Genomic DNA, 16472 nt, shown 5'->3' with positions numbered 1-16472 from the left:
TAGCGAGCCATGGCCTGCGGCTGTCGCGGGTGTGTGTAGCGTTATTGGCATGGTGCAACAGCCGTTGGCTAGGCTAGTAGGTACTGCAAACAGGAAAAAAAAAAAAAAAAAGGAGAGAAGAAAGAAAAAGAAAAAAAAAAAAAAGGAACGAAAGTGTATTCTTTATTATTATTATTATTATGTTCTCTTGATTTTTGGTTTGGTAACACATCTTTCTTGAATGGATCTTGATTACTTGATTATTGTTTTGTTTGTGTTATTTAAGAATGATGTTGTTCCTCTGACCCTTAATAAATTTGTATATCTCCACTGTGGGGTTTCTTATTTTTGGAATTTTATGGGTTGGTTTCTTTTATGTTTTGGTTGCCCATTAGCAAGAAATCATGTGAGAGAAATCCATAGGAAGAAAATGGGAGAGAAAGTGTCACACCTCCATCCCGGCAAGGGATAAAATACTATAAAAGGGTATGACTAAGATGCTTACCAACATCCTAAACCGCTTCCAGGATCACGGACGCAGTGGCTTACCTCACAGTCATATAAATGAGAATCAGATCTAATATTAGAATAGCGGAAGAGTTATAATAAATATCGTTGATCCTCATTTAAGGAATAAGTACGGTGATAATAAATACCTAAGGTGGATTATCCTTGAATTTAAAAGTTATTACAATAGAAACTGTTTGACAAGTACAGAGAAAAGAAAGAAACATACATCAAGAAAATATAATATCAAAAGCAACAGAAAGTAAGATAAGCATCAATGGTCGTAGACAAACTTTCGCATCAACATCCTTTACGGGGTCCTTTATCATCCACCGGTACCATACAACCTGCATCACAATCTAAAAAGAAGGGTTCCACGAGGGGTGAGCTCCACTAGCCCAATGAGCAGAAAACTGAACCACACACACACAATAAATATGGGACTGCAAGCCGAACCTGATGAACGAATATCCTTAACGTCCCATACCACCAATGATGACTCGCACATCAGATCCGATTTACAGTCATGCATCATATGCAACAGTATGATATGTAATATGCATAATGATGAATGATGTTGATGATGATGATGAGATGAAATGTTTACATGCATGAATGCTATGCTGTGTAGAGTAATGGAATTGTATCCCTGGTACCGAAACTTACCCTTGATCTCCAACGATACAACGTCATTAATCTACGACATCATAGAGCCATATCCCTGGTACCGGAACATACCCTTGATCCCCAACGATATAACCCTAACTATGTCAGTGGAAGCCTGACGGTCCCGAAACACATCATCGGTCTCCCAGCAAACCTCCGATAATCCCAAGCCACGGTACCAGAACATACCCTTGATCCTTTGGCTGGATTATCAATAAGTCGATCACGGTATAGGAACTTACACATCTATCACCCGTGTCCCTTTAACACAACTTACAAATTCAATATACAAAATGTTATATGAAACTATCGTATCGAGAGGTATTCCGAGTGCATTGACGTCCCATACCATCTAGTACCCGGGTACCAGCATGACACGGTACATGACAGGCCCAAATATAATATATGAAGAAAGATGTTAAACAAACCACATTATCATCTCATACAATTTCAACCACATTTGTAACACATAGTCATCAATTATCACACACATGAACACATTCATAGATAAACAGTGTAAACATGTATTTATACATGAATGTATCAAGTACAATATTTAAACATACAAACACTCAAAATAAAATAAGATCCAATCCCCACTCACCATATAGTTCGTGTTCTGTTGATTTGATTCATCATTCGATGTCCGCTAAGTGCTTCTCCTCACACAATTAATGAAGCCTAGGATAGTGTAGAAGGGTGTTAGAAGGGTGGGGGAAGGTCCCCTAGGGAAACCCCATAAATTATATAGGCTGTCGGCCTTTAGGGCAGCATCGGATGCAAGCCCGATTGTAGGCAGGGCCTTGCATCCGCCCTTGCATTAGATCAAGGCAAGATACAAATTTTGAAGGTGTTATTTAGCCTAATTTGTCCCACTTGGATCTTTAAGTCCCAAGGACAAGGGAAGGGTGTCCTAGGGTCCACTAGGGCCTAGTTACATCATTAAATTCATTGGGTCTAGAGAACTCAAGGGATTGAACTCCCGAAGTTCACATTCTAGGGTTTTGAGTAATGAAACCCAACTCAGCAATAAGGTTGCAAGGAGGGGGTTTTAGGGTTGTACTTAGAGGCAAGACCTCACTAATGAGGTCCAACATTGAACCAAGGTCACCCCTTGGGTTCCAAGTGGAACCCTAAGGTCCAACCTCAATCTCCAAAGTTTCCCAACCCAAAACTAATAAGGGAAAGGATTTAAGGGCATCAAAGATAGACCTTGGCACCATAATAGATCACTTAATTAGTATAATTAGGGGCACCTTAGGTTGTAGTTAAACCCCCATTAAACCTTAACAAGTTCTACTCCAATAGTCACGAAGTAGGCGAGGTCACCGACATATAACTTAAATTCTAAAGTTACTGTCTAAACACATCAGCCAGGTTTGGATCCACTTTCGAGGATCTCACACTCATATTGGGTCCAAGATTTCTTCATAATAATTGTAGCCCATTGAGTCTAGTTTATAATACAATTTGAATCATATCGATACGATATGCATGACTAAGTTATAGTCAAAACCGCAGGTAGGGGTTGAGTGATCAGCAATTCTGGGGATGGGCGGTTTTATGGGTGATTTTACCCCAATTCCTAAAACAGCATGTAAAACCTCTCTAACCAGTAGCTTTAAAGCCTGGCGGTTTTATGGGTGGTTTCACTCAGAACATAAAACCACGTGTAAAACCTCTTTAACCAGGGGCTTACACAGGGAGGCGGTTTCAAGGGTGATTACTCGTAGGTCTCAAAACCACATGTAAAATCGTACACCTCCAGGTCCGAGATTTAAGGGGTTTTTCACCAAGGGTTTCATTTCCAAGGAGTTTGAAGGCATGGGAACATCAAAGGAGCTTCCCCCTAGGTCCATTAGGGTCCTAAGACCTTATTAGGTCCATATAACCCAAAGGACTCAAGAGGAGAATCCAAGAAGAACCTAATCTAAGGCATTATAGGGTAAAACCCTAAGTCTTTCAAGTAGGATGAGATGGTGAGTCTTAGGGTTAACAATAGAGCGTAATAACTCCACAATAGCATAGGTTAAAGCTTCCAATCGATCCTTAGGTTCCAAGTAGAACTCTAGGTCAATGTCTTCCCATCTCCCAAGTCCCCAAAACCCAAAAATAGAAGAAGGTATGAGAGTTTAATGGCCTACCTGACTAAGACAGAGGAGTTCCATGTTTAGGGCTCCAAGGGTGGGGTCTCAAGCCTCCAGCCAAGCCCTTTCACCCACCTTCTTCCGTTTCTCCTTCCTTCTTGCTCTCTTTTCTTCTTTCTTTCTCTTCTTCCCACGTTTTTAGTTGGAGAAGATAATGAAATGGCTAAGGGAATCCAAGCCTCTATTTATAACTTAAATCCTTCCTAAGGTCTATTTGGTTGGGTATTAAATAGGTCAAAACTCATTTTTGGGTCAAAATAGATTAAATGGGTCCACCCATTGGTCCCACAAAGAAAAAAAAGGTTATGAATGGGGTCCACAAGAAATGGGAACACAAGTTCCTTACACGTTTTCCAAGGTGAGTGGGACCCACAATAAAATATTCCACCAATAGCTAAAATAACATAGGCAGTCCTATGGTGGTTTTACTTAGCACCCAACCACATGATAAATCATCCAAGCAAGAATGGGTTACACCTTAACCCAGACATTCCCAACTTTGCCCCGTACTTCGAGGACATCAAAGGGAAGGGTAAACAAATAAACAAGGGGCTAGAAACTTCTCAACTGCATGGTGTGTCCCCCATGACCCCAAGTAGTTTTCCCACGGCAATACCAAGTTCATCACTGAACGAAGTGTCCAAGTGAGGCGACGATCCGGGGTACTCTCTCCGAAATTCTTTGCTTTTCGGTCTGGTACTAGGAGGATAGTCGACAAGTCGCCATCAACAAATTTCCCCCACTGCCGGTTGAGGAATCTTCCCTCCACAAGCATCCCCGTACTATGGTCAGTGATCTTGTAGCTAGGTATGACCACCTTCGAGAACAGCTCAGCAGCATACAGGGCAACGGTAGCTACACGTCACGAAGAAGAAATAATAATTAATTATGTTCCTGGGTACGGGTATAATAGAAAGGGTCATCCCAAATAATCTCATATTTTTTCCATGAGATATGGGGATGTATTTTTGAGATATTTTCTAATAATCAAGAGATTAATTGTACCTTCTCGTGGCGGTATTGGCTTTGTTTGACTCTATCATTAGGGTAACGATATCAAACCCCATCCCATGCAACCCATGTAATTTTATTTTATGTTTTATGGGATGGAAATTTGATTGGTGCTTGTGTAAGGGTTATGTTTTGATGTATGTGCGATAAAGTTGGTACTTGGATGTAATAAAAAGTGCAGTGCTCCCTAGTAGTGATGTAGTAGGATTCTTGAATGTAAAGAGATAGTTGTAATTTTTTAAAGTTCTATTTTGAGAAGCCATGTAAAGGGAAGCTACTGAATTGTGTATCACATTCTTGTATTGACTCGATATATCACTTCAAGTATCAATTTGGGTCTCTTATGTGAGTCCATGTGCACCGAATGTATGGCACATCAATTGTGGTTTGGAGATGCCCTTTTCTCCTAGATTATTTTTTGTTTGAAATCAATTAAAGTTATACGTTCCCAAACCCACACATTGTGAGATTTGATTATGAGCCTAGCGAAGTTTTTGGTCTCACCGTGTGGAAGAGGAAAGCATTAATTTTAATTAGGTTTCTTGAGCAAAAATTTATGAATGTGTACTCAATGCCCTCCCTTGCATTTTATGGATTGTAGTGATGGCCACCAAGACTGTCGTTGCCAACCTTAACCAAGGCAATAAGTTAGATGGAACCAGCTATGACATACGTCATCGTAAGATTAAGTTCTTACTGAATGAGCAAGAATGCCTTGAACACCTGACCTCTGAGATGGTCAAACTCGATGAGGGTACTAGCACTCATCACCATCAAGACAAAGAAGCCTATAAGGCTTGGTTTAAAAAGGATTGTAATGCTTGTTTTATCATGTTAAGCTTGAGGCACGATGATCTCATCGGCCAGTATGAGAAGTGCGAAACTACTAAGTCCATGTGGGACCTGGTTAAGTTAGACAATGGGGGTACATCGACTACAAGACTACGGGCCATGACCTTAAAGTTTGAGATGTACCATAAGGACTCTAAGCATAACATGACTGAACACCTTAGGGTTGTGAAAGACATGATAAGAAAGTTAGATGATGTTAGGGTACACCTTACCGATGAGCAGGAAGTTCAAGCCATCATTAGGACGTTACTTGATTCATGGGCCCAAATGAAAATAGTTCTTACACATAATGACAGTGTCAAGGCTTTCAATGATATTGCCGCTTATGTGGAACTAGAGGCAACCCAAGCACAAGCCCTTATCGCCCAAGCGGGGCAACGCAGGACTTCTGGGTCTAAGCGCAAGAGACAAAGGAACACCGAAAATCAGGGATAAGCTCAGAACGCTGCACCAAGTGGAGGCAAATTCGCCAAGCACAAATGTGGCTAGCGAGGTGGGAAAAGAGATCTTACCAAGGTCAAGTACTATAACTACCAGAAGATGGGGCACTTCGCTTGTGATTGCACTGAAGTGAAGAAGGTACCATTTCCATCACGCTATCCTTGTACTTTTGTGTACACATATTTTGGTTGCCCAAACCCAATCTGACTAGATTGTGGATACAGGAGCAACAAGACACATAGCGCGTGATCGAGGGAAGTTCGTAGATTATAGAAAGATTCTAGATGGCGCCCAAAACATCTACATGGGAAATGGCACAAGTGAAGCAGTTCGAGGAGTTGGTACCTATCAGTTCACCTTCCGCACTCGGTGCAACTTACTTCTTCATGATGTGCTATATGCATTGGAAATCCAACATAATATACTTTCAGTTACTACACATTTACCTTTGAGATATTCATTAGTTTTTTATGGTGATTTATTTAAGATACATTTGGATGGTAGTATATTTAGACAATGTAAGTTTGAAAATGGTTTTATTAAACTAGATTTAATAACTCCTGTGGTTTCTTCTTCATCTTTTATTATTAATACTGAAAATAATTCAAAATCGATTGCATGGCACGCTAGACTATGACACATAGGTCAAGATAGGATGACGAGGTTAGCTGGAGAAGGCCTTTTGGCCTACTCGATAAAGTCAACCTACCGACATGTGAGCTCTGTTTAGCTAGTAAGGCCTACCGAAAGCCTTTTGGAAAGGCAATCCGAGCAACCCAGACCCTAGAGCTTATCCATTTCGACACCTATGAACCAATGAATGTGAAGGCATGTCATGGTGCTTCTTATTTTCTTACCTTTATAGATGATTATTTGTGATATGGTTATGTCTGTTGGAAAACACATTCCTCCATAAACTAATTTTGATGATAACAAACATTAAGATTAATCAAATGAAGAGTTAAGGAAAAGAAGAAATTTGAAGATTGAGGAACATCTTCTAAAGGAAGCCAAGACAAAGACTCTCCAAGAAGATTCAAGTGCATTAGAACACATTTCATTACATGTGCATATCACATTACACACACATTTGCATTCACATGTAAGAGACCCTAGGAGGAACTCATTCCCATGCCCTCTAGACTCAAGAAACATGGCCATTAAAGTGTTAGACAAAAACCTATGAAGTCCCCAAGCAATTTGCCGACCAAAAATCTTGACAGACAATCAAAAAATAGGATAAATGTCGTCATTAGTCTACCTGATGGCACGTGGTCGACCTCACGAATATAAAAGATACGACACTGTTTCCAGGTAGGCACAGCGTCGGTTGCAATCGACAGATCTATCGGCCGACCGACACTTGTAGGGTCGATCCATAGGTCGGCATCGATGGAACCGACTACAAACCCCAAACTTGGGCTTAACGGCTAGTTTTCAATGGCTAGTTTTTGATGGTCGACCGAGCAACTTTTATAGGTCGACCGACAGCCTAAAAATATGACAGTTTTATATCCGTTGGAGAACAAACAAACTCCAACTTTTGGCTTTATAAAACACATCCAAACAAGGAACAAAATACATCCTTGGATAGAAAAGTGCATTGTACATTTGAGAAAGTACAAAGTGAGAATTTGTCATTGAGAACAAAAGGCAAAAGTTAAAAACTCTACGATCGAGGATGCGAATATCTATCACCTCGTTTAAAGAACTCGTTTGAGGAAAAAGGAATCACCGGCAATTAAATATTTCTTACACTCCATAAGAAATGGTGTAGCATAGCAAAGGAATAGGACACTTCTAGATATGGTTAGATCAATGATGGCACATGCCAACCTCCTAATATCTTTCTAGGAAGATGCTCTTTTGACCGTTGCCTCCATCCTTAATCGCGTGCCATCATCGTCGTCCTTCCACTCCCTATGAATTATGGAAAGGCATAAAGCCCACTTTGGGGCATAGACGACCATGGGGATGTGCAGGATATGTTCATAGTACCTCCCATAAGTTTGGAAAACTTGACTCTAGAGCTAAAAAGAATATCTTTATAAGATATTTTGATAGCCAAAAAGGCTATGTAATGTATGGTGCACATCAAGATGGAGGAATGACTGAAATCGAGTCCCGTGATGGTAATTTTTTTGAAATCGATTTCTCTAGTATTAGAGATGCTAGCGGAGATCTTGATCTCTTTGGGATAGAGAGTGATGAAAATGTTTCACCTACTCTTGGCGAAGGTGGGGAATTAATAACTCATCATGACATCGCCAGAGAGGGTGAGAGTGATCATCAGCCCAGTAGGAGTATGCCACTTAGTGAAAACGCACAACCTAAAGGTCAAGGTCCATTTGCGCGTATGAGCGCACGAGGACATGTTCCCCAACGTCATTTTGAGATTGAAGGGGACATCCCCGCTTATGTTCTAAGGGATGAGGATGAGCCAGTCTTAATAAGTAAGGCACTCTTCTCTCCAGCTAAGGAAATGTAGCAAGCTGCTATGGAAGATGAATTGAGTTCAATAAGTAAGAACCATGTTTGGGAGTTAGTTGACCTTCCGCTTGGACGCAAAGCCATTAGGAACAAATGGGTCCTGAAGGTTAAGTGCAAGACAAATGGTTCAATTGACAAGTATAAAGCATGCCTTGTGGCAAAGGGATATACCCAAAGAGAGAGTGTAGACTATGATGAGACATTCTCCCCTACGGTAAGAATGGCCTCAATTCTCATCATTCTAGCCATTGTTGCAAAATTGGATTTGGAACTCTACCAAATGGATGTTAAAACTGTTTTTCTCAATGGAGAACTGGACGAAGAGATCTTTATGGCTCAACTAGTGGGTTTTAAGATGAAGGGGCAAGAACGTAAAGTATGTTGTCTTAAATGTTCCATTTATGGCTTTAAGCAATCGTCCAGGTAGTGGTACATTAGATTTCATCATGCCATTACCTCTATAGGTTTTGAAATGATTAAAGAAGACCACTGCGTACATGTTAAACGGTCTAAGGAAGGTTTCCTTATTCTATCTTTATATGTTGATCACATCTTACTGGCTAGGAATGACATTGAGTTAATTGTTGCCACTAAAGAGTGGTTGTCCTCTACTTTTAAGATGAAGGACATAGGTGAGGCCAACTTTGTGTTGGGTATGAAGATTGTGAGGGACCTCACTAGGAGATTTTTTAGTTTGTCTCAAGAGACTTATATAAAGAAAGTGTTGGAGCGATTCCATATGAACAACTCAAAACCTATAGACACTCCAATGGACAAGGCATGCACTTTGAGCCTAGACCAGTGCCCTAAGACTAATGAAGAGAGAAACCAAATGTCCAAAGTATCCTATGCGGCAGAGGTAGGTAGTCTGATGTATGCGATGATGTGCATGCGTCCAGATATATGTTTCGTTGTTGGTATGGTTAGCCGTTATCAGAGTAACTCTGGACCAGCTCATTGGCAGGCAGTAAAGATAATTCTTCGATACCTATGTGGGACTACGGACATCTCGCTCACCTTCAGTGGTTTAGACTTGAGACTGAGAGGCTATAGTGATGTTGTGACCCTAGTACTCAATCCACTTCAAGGTATGCATTTGTCCTAGGAGGCGAAGCTATTACTTGGAGTAGCAAGAACTGACCTGCATCGCCCTATCCATAATGGAATCAGAGTATGTCGCATGTTTGACAACAGTTCAGGAGGCCATTTGGCTCAGAAGGTTCTTGTAGAGAAAAAGTGTTTTTGCTCACTCAGGCGACGTTGTGCTTATACATTGTGACAGCATGACAGCGCTTCCATTTGTAAAGGACCCCAAGTTTCATGGAAGAGCCAAGCACATTGACATACGATATCACTACATTCAAGACATGGTCGCGCAAGGTGAAGTTGTTCAGCTGCATATCTCCACTGGCAATATGTTGGCTAATTCTTTGACTAAGCCCATTGCCATATATGTTTTCCTAGTTCATGTTAGGAACCTAGGACTCAGGCGGTATGTATTTTTGGGACACTTTTATGGATAGACATATTTGTATTTCTCTTACATTTATTAATGAGAATATTTATTTGAACAATGTTGTGTGTATACATTCATTATTGTACAGATGTCACCAGGCATTGAGTCGACTCACTCACACGGGTGACTCACCTTGGCTCTTGCAGATAACGAGCACGGTGAGTCTATAAGCATTTATACTTCACAATACCTTAGTTAGAGCTAAGATGAGACCTTAACTGGCCTGATCTGACCCACTGCACATGGAGAGAACCAGCCACTTAAGTGGTTGGGTCTCTTCCCCCCTCTTTGGTCGATTCCCAGTGGGAGTCTAAATAGGGGCAGGGGTCTTAGGATTTTGGCTTTAACTAGAAAGCCTATAACCCTAAGACTACATCATCTAAGAAACCAAATTCTCCATCTCTCCATTATTTTTGTGTTCTCTTTGGGATTCTATCTCTTCCCAGGGATTTGTGGTGTGGAGTTCTCCGAGGAGAAACCTATCGTGATCGTGGAGATTCGTTCGAGTTATTGTAACCATAAGCTCAGATCTTGATATTTCTTCTGCTGCCTTTCCATACACATTCAGGTATGATCCAAACCCGAACTATATGGATCTTGGATTATGTAAACTAACAGTTGGGATAAGTGATTCTCTTAGAATTACGCGATATGATTTGATAGAACCGAATATGAATCATTGCAATTGATGGGAGAAATCATTTAATCTCATAACGAAACTTAAGGTTACGATTGTTACCTGAAACTTCACAAGCGCAACGCCTCTTCGTGATTTTAGCCCTTTCGCAATGAGTCCTATACACACATACAGCTTTGTGTTCCCTTAAATGCAAGCTCCTCCACAATCAATTAGATTTTTATCAAAATTCTGGTTACCGATTGGTAGAGAAGGAGAGAGCACTAATTCACCAGAGAAGATGGAAAGTCATAGTAATTGTGTTGCACCAAAATTGGATTGAGTACTAGGGTCACAACACATCTATATATAATGCAAAACCCTAGTGCAAAGTGTTAGTGTAATTATATAATTATCCTTAAGCTTTCCTAATTAAAATAAAAAATCGATTCCAAATCGGATTCTTTTTCCAACAATCTTACCAATCCTAATATGAGATCTTATCTCGTATGAGGATCCATCATGAAAAGAATTCATGGCCCAAGCGCAGTACATATGAGTAGGACTTAAAGAAATGGGATAGGATCCCATTGGGATTCCACCTAACATGCCATGTGTCTTAATTAAACTATATTCCAAAAACAGGGTTAACAAACACATATGCTGCTATGTAGATGTAACAATCAATACCCTAAGAAAGTAGTAAAAGCAAGCATCAGTCCCCCACTGAGCAATATCACATGGTTCATTGTAGGGTATGTGTAAATTACTGTCAAATGCCCAATGAACCAAAATGTCATGTCAGAGGTTCCATAACTTGATTGGATAAAGAAAAAACCATTCTCAAAAGGCTTGAGAAAATAGAACGGTTTTATATAAAAATACCTATAAAAAATATTTTAAACCACCAGCAAATGCCACCGGATTCGGGTACGTTTGAGTCCAATGCGTTATAGATTATTTCACTCTTTGATAATCCCCCAAAAGAATGAGCAATGGATTCCATGTTGGGCATCTCTTTCGACTACAACCAAACACTATTAATCCACTACACTGATATATAGTTAGAGAGACATCAATCTTTGGTACACCAAAACGCATAGTACGTGACTCTATCAATTAGGACAACTCAGGTCTAAGGACTAATTGTGAACTACTTAAGAGAATTTCATTTTCATTATAAACTGACATTATTATCACATGTGAAATTATTGAGTGATGTTTTTTTAAAGGATCCTAGTACTACTCTCGCCCAAGCATGCTTAACTGTGGAGTTTTGATAAGATCTGGTGCATTAGTGCAATAAAATTTATTTTATGTACACATTGTATGTACACTCACGCTTGTGCCTTGGAATCAACATTCCTAAGAACACACAGCGTGACCATAATATAAGCCAGTATGTACAATCTTGTCCATGTGGTTAACAATTTTAGGTAATCACACCTAAAAACAAACTGAGCTCAATATATGATCATGTCAATCAAAATAAATTAAATGCTTTAATTTAAATAATCAAGTCTATACATCAAAGCCAATCTCCCATAAACCTAATGCCCATGTTCTTAACATGTTACCTAAAAATAATAGATGACAAAAGCCTTTGTCAAAGGATCAGAAATATTATCTGCAAAGTCAACCTTAGATATCGCTACATCACCACACTATATAATCTCATGAATCAAGTGATACTTTCACTCCACTTGTTTATTCCTCTGATGAGATCTAGCTATAGCTCCCTTGTTATCACCAAACAACGCAATGGGATGCTCGACTAACTCAAGAACCACCCCTAGGTCGGTCAAGAAATTTTTTATCCTGACTCTTTCATTGGCTACCTCACTAGTTTCTAGGTATTCAGCTTCAATTGTGGAGTCTGCTGTTGACTTCTATTTGGAACTCTTCCAAATTATGGCTCTGCCACCCATCATAAATACCATCTCAGATGTGGACTTCCTGTCATATTTTTTAGTATAAAAATCTAAGTCTGTATAACCCATAATTAACAGCTGATCACAATCATAATAAACTAGGAAGTAATCATTGGTCATCCTTAAATATGTTAGGATACCCTTGACAGGAGTCCAATGCTTTTTCCCTGGATTGTATTGATAACGGCTCACAATCCCTACCGCATGACATATGTCTGGCCTGGTGCACCACATGGCATATATGAGACTCCCTACAGTAGAAGCATAAGGGATTCTCTTCATAGCCTCAATATCCTCAACAAATTAAGGGCATTGTGACTTAGAAAGACTGATTCCATGCTTGAAAGGAACATTTTCTCTCTTAGAATTATGTATGTTGAACGTATTCAACACTTTGTCAATGTAAGTGGATTGTGATAATCCTAGCATCCTATTCTTGTGATCTCTCACAAGTTTTATCCCTAGGATGTACTGGCTTCACTTAGATCTTTCATTGAGAATGTCTTAGATAGGTACATCTTTAATCTTTACACATGAAAATCTCATATCATTCCCAATGAACAATATATCATCCACATAAAGGATAAGGAAACACATGCCATTCCCACTAATTTTCTTATAAACGCATGGTTCATCAATATTTTGTTCAAATTCAAACTATTTGAAAGAGTGATCAAAATTGATGTTTCAACTTCTAGAAGCCTATTTCAGTCCATAAATGAACCTCAACAATTTGCACACTTTGTTTTCTTTCCCTGGGGAAACAAAACCTTCTAGTTGATCCATGTTATGACCTCATCCAAATGTCATTAAGGAAAGTAGTCTGTATATCCCTCTTCCATATCTCATAGTCATAGTTTCCAGTAATCGATAATCAAATACTAGTGGATTTAATCATTGTCACTAGTGAGAAGGTCTTATTATGGTCAATATATACCCTCCTTCTGAGTGTATCCATTCACCACCAGACTTTGAAACGCTCTACACTTCCATCTACACCTCTGTTCTTCTTGAAGATCCAATTGCATCCTATGGGCTTTACGCCTTGAGGTGGATCCTCAAGAGTCCATACATGGTTGGAGTACATGGATCTATTTCAAAACACATAGCCTCCAACCATTTAACAAAATCAACATCCATTAGAGCCTTAGAGTAGGTATAGGGATCAATTGTGATGACAATGGGTTTCGGAGGAAAACTGCTCTCAATGTCTCATTTGAGGTTGGTGTCCATGTTAGGTTGCGGTCCGAGGAAGGTGTTAGGTACCCTGGTGTGAGGACAAATGACAATGGTGGGGGATTGCCATGTGCCCTACACCTCATCCCTCTTTGGGGGAAAGAGAGAGGTGAAAAGAATGTGTGTAGGAGTTGCCACCTAGAAGAGGGTTTAGGACCCAAGATTGTAATGTAATGACTCACATAAAATGCCCTTCTGGGGACTAAAGGTCCGTTAGTCTGCGTATGGATCGAGATGCGGTCCAGGGAAGGTATTAGGCACCCCAATCCTTGTCGATCTTTCTATTAATTGGCAGGGTAGGGTTGTAGCATGCTTTCGAGATCGAGGTAATGTAAAATACATATATAAGGAAAAATAAAGACTAAAGGTATAAGGGGAGGTGGAGGACATACCTAGAGGTTTGGCTGCAAGACTAGGGTTAGTATACCAGAGAGTAAAACAAAACCTATAACATGAAAAGCATACTGATAGCGACAATGGTGAGATAGAACCATGGTATAAAATCTCGCGAAATATCGGCGATATATCGCGATATTTGAATCTCGACATGACCGAGATACGAAACAATGTCGAAATAAAAAGTACAATAACTCGTCGATATATCGAGATATTTCGACGATATATCGTGGAACTCACGATATATCGCGAGATATCACGATATATCGCGAGATATGTAAAGTGACAATAGTGTCACATTCAAAACCTTATAAATTTCATATTTCGCAGCTCTTGGTCGATATTTCACCGAGAGCTGCTAAAATGAAATTTTCTCTCTCTTCCTCCCTTCCAAGCCTCATTGAAGCTCCTTGTCGCCGGGAAGACGTCGGAGGGTCATCTAAGCTCATCATCCAAGCCTATTTTCATTATTTAAGGTAAATTATATTTCTCTAAAACTATTTTTTTAAAAAACTTTGTACAAATGTTGTTGGATGTTGATGATATTAATATATGTTAGACACCGGAGGCCGATCTCGACCTCACGGTGTCGAAATTTTTCCCATATGTATTTTTTTATTTTTTTCTGGTTTTAAAAATTCATTTTCCTACAACTAAAATAGGAAATAATTAGGGGTAATATGACTTAGGGGACAGAGGGGCACCATTGATCTAGCTGACATCTTTCAAGTTGACTCGGACGATGAGGACCCTATTGTGGATTGGGTGAGGGATAGAGGTGAGCCGGTGTTGGATGAGGAGGGAGGTAGGCCCGACCCCATGATAGCCTCGAGATTGGTGCTGATGTGGACGAGTATATGGCGACCAGGGTCGATACATGCAAGGGAAGCCTCACCCATACCATTCCACCCACCGGTGGCAATGTTGCGATGATGAAGACTGGTCTAAGTCCTCAAATGATGATGATGGTGATGATGGTGATGCCGTGGGTGGTGATGGTGATGCTTGGTGGTGGTGATGTTGGTGGTGGTGATCTTTGGTGAAGAATATGACGGCATGCGAGAGCGTTATGTGGTAGGCCAGGAGGCCCGAGGATTCGGCACTGTAGACCCACTCCGATTCACCGGAGAGACACAGCTTTGATCATGCCACACAAGATACGGACCACGGAGCACGTGCCCCGCACCCCCACCCTCGAGAGGCCCCTACATACATACAACAGAAGCGTAGGGGTCGACAAACACAGATTGCAACCTGATCACATGGACATTGATAACCTATCTAGCTCATTGGTGGTTTGAGTATGGGTGATAGGGAGGGAGGACCGATCGGACATTGGCGTGCCCCATCTTTTGACGCACATGCCACTCCATTGGCATCGGATTATGGTGCATCACAACCTTACGGTGGATATGGATATGGATCATCATCATATGGGCGTTTAGTGGGGTAGGGGACTATGACTACGGTCCCAGTCCCAGGGGACATCTTGGATCATCTTTTGTAGATAACATCTTTGCATACCCTAGCGGACCTAGCTACCAACCTCACCACCATACATGCAGCCAATGCCATCGCCTCTGCGCCGCGCCAACATCATATCACAGGATCATCTTCTTCACTGGACTGGATCGATTGGTTACCCTAGTTTATATCCTAGGATAGGTTACCTCAGATGTTGATGATTCCATTTACGTGACACTTGTGGATGACTACACTCGTTTCTTCTCCGATTCTATACCGTGGTCCACATATGTCATTCAAACAGAGAGCAATGGACGTCGACTCAAGCGAGGCATGAGTGGGATTGATCCAGGAGGCACAAAGAACTACTATTAGCGATTTAGCACTTGTAATTTGTAACTTAAGTTGTGATTTCATTAATCTATGTGTATTTAACTATTTATACATTAAGGTCGGCGACCGTATGTCAATCAAGGGTGCAAGCCCAAAACACCAATTTGAATTCACATTTTTACAATTTTATGGTTTAAATGTGTTTATTAAGCTTAAATAAGGCTGTCCATGAAGTTTCGAGCCTAAATATGGCCAAATACCCCCGAGATGGACCCCAGAAATATTGCGAGAAAAATGCAATATTTCGAATATTCAGCGATATCTCGGATATTTCGGATATCTCGGTAGGCCCGAGATACCGATATATCGCGAGATATAGTACTATGGATAGAACTAAGCATGAAGAGCATGATATACATGGTGGAATAAAGGGATGGTAAAAAACTCTAAGTAAATTAAGTCTTAAACCACATACATGTTATGGGTTAACTTAAGATAAGAGAAAATAAAGACTAGACATACATAGTACAATGACGAATATAAAAGAATAAGATCAATGATACATAAAAGGGGTATGCAAAGCACATGAGGACATGTAGACTTATAACATGAACAAAATGAGGGGAGTCTTAGACTACGGGGGATGGGGATCATAGATTGATGTATACATGTGGAATACAATAAGAAAGGGGAAGTGTGATCACCATCTAGAGAGATGGGATCGCATTCCACTGGAGATGATAAAAATTTGATTAAAATGCAAAGGGGACTTACCTAGTTGGAAATAGATAAAAAAGCAGAGGTGTGGAGGTTTCCCTTTTGTGACTCAGGAGATTCGTACATGGAGAAAGTATCACCACTTGTGATGGCTTCTCTTATTTTTTTGT

The sequence above is a fragment of the Telopea speciosissima genome, chromosome 2 (genome assembly GCF_018873765.1).
Source record: "Telopea speciosissima isolate NSW1024214 ecotype Mountain lineage chromosome 2, Tspe_v1, whole genome shotgun sequence".
Lineage (NCBI taxonomy): Eukaryota > Viridiplantae > Streptophyta > Magnoliopsida > Proteales > Proteaceae > Telopea > Telopea speciosissima.
This window is presented reverse-complemented; position numbering follows the sequence as displayed.